The sequence below is a fragment of the Bison bison genome, unplaced genomic scaffold, assembly GCF_000754665.1.
Source record: "Bison bison bison isolate TAMUID 2011002044 unplaced genomic scaffold, Bison_UMD1.0 scf7180017864508, whole genome shotgun sequence".
Lineage (NCBI taxonomy): Eukaryota > Metazoa > Chordata > Mammalia > Artiodactyla > Bovidae > Bison > Bison bison.
The window spans coordinates 11,023,469-11,025,206 of NW_011495064.1; positions in this window are offsets into that span (position 1 = coordinate 11,023,469).

Below are 1,738 nucleotides of genomic sequence, written 5' to 3' on the forward strand. Positions count from 1 at the left end.
CTGTGATATTGAATGGTTTACCTTGGAAAAGAACAGAGATCATTCTGTCGTTTTTAAGATTGCATCCAAGTACTGCATTCTGGACTCTCTTGTTGACTATGAGGGCTACTCCATTTCTTCTAAGTGATTCTTGCCCACAGTAGTAGATATAATGGTCATCTGAATGCAATTCACCTATTCCAGTCCATTTTAGCTCACTGATTTCTAAAATGTTGATGTTCATTCACTCTTGCCATCTCCTGTTTGACGACTTTCAATTTACCTTGATTCATGAACCTAATATTCCAAGTTCCTATGCAGTATTGTTGTTTACAGCATCAGACTTTACTTCCATCACCAGTCACATCCATGACTAAGCATTGTTTTTGCTTTGGTTTAGCCTCTTCATTCCTTTTGGAGCTATTTCTCCACTCTTCCCCAGTAGCATATGCAGCACCTGCTGACCTGGGGAGTTCATCTTTCAGTATCTGTTATGGTCTTCTTGACAGACTGGAACCTGGGGACAGGAGTCGACCTAAAGAAAGCGAAGAAAAGAAGGACGCGGGGGACCCAAGTCTCTAGTGGAGCAAGGGTACTTTATTCATGGCAGCATGTGCTTATATATTGTTATACAAGGAAGCTTTAGGCAGAAAGATAAAGTTGAGCAAAAAACACCGGAACCAGACACTTAACAACGGTAACTAAGGGAATAACAATAGTCACAGGGCCAGAAGACAATTCATGTATTGGAAATAGGAACATGACTAAGTAGTTTTACAGAAAAGTAAAAAGGTTCCTGAAAGGGATCCATGTATGCATTCCACCTCATGACCTCAGTCCTAAGAACTGCATGCAGCTGTGCTCGTTCCTGTTTTCCAGGAACTGATAAGGAACAGAAGGCCCTTGAGAAACAGAAAGCAACATATAGGATTCCTTAAAATTAAACATTCCCTGATAATTCCTCCTTTTTTATTATTTTTGTTAAAAAGGTCCTGACCAATTGAGTTTGTTTAGTTTGAACAATACTTGTTGAAAGGCATCAGTTCAGTTCAGTTCAGTCACTCAGTCGTGTTCGACCCTTTGTGACCCCATGAATCGCAGCATGCCAGGCCTCCCCATCCATTACTAACTCCCAGAGTTTACCCAAACTCATGTCCATCGAGCCGGTGATGCCATTCAGCCATCTCATCCTCTGTCGTCCCCTTCTCCTTCTGCCCCCAATCCCTCCCAGCATCAGAGTCTTTTCCAATGAGTCAACTCTTCTCATGAGGTGGCCAAAGTACTGGAGTTTCAACTTTAGCATCATTCCTTCCAAAGAATACCCAGGACCGATCTCTTTTAGAATAGATCTCTTTTAGAATAGAATGTTCCCCATCTATTTCCCATGAAGTGATGGGACCAGATGCATGATCTTCGTTTTCTGAATGTTGAGCTTTAAGCCAACTTTTTCACTCTCCTCTTTCACTTTCATCAAGAGGCTTTTTAGTTCCTCTTCACTTTCTGCCGTGAGGGTGGTGTCATCTGCATATCTGAGGTTATTGATGTTTCTCCCGGCAATCTTGATTCCAGCTTGTGTTTCTTCCAGCCCAGCTTTTCTCATGATGTACTCTGCATATAAGTTAAATAAACAGGGTGACAATATACAGCCTTGATGTACTCCTTTTCCTATTTGGAACCAGTCTGTTGTTCCACGTCCAGTTCTAACTGTTGCTTCCTGACCTGCATATAGGTTTCTCAAGAGGCAGGTCACGTGGTCTGG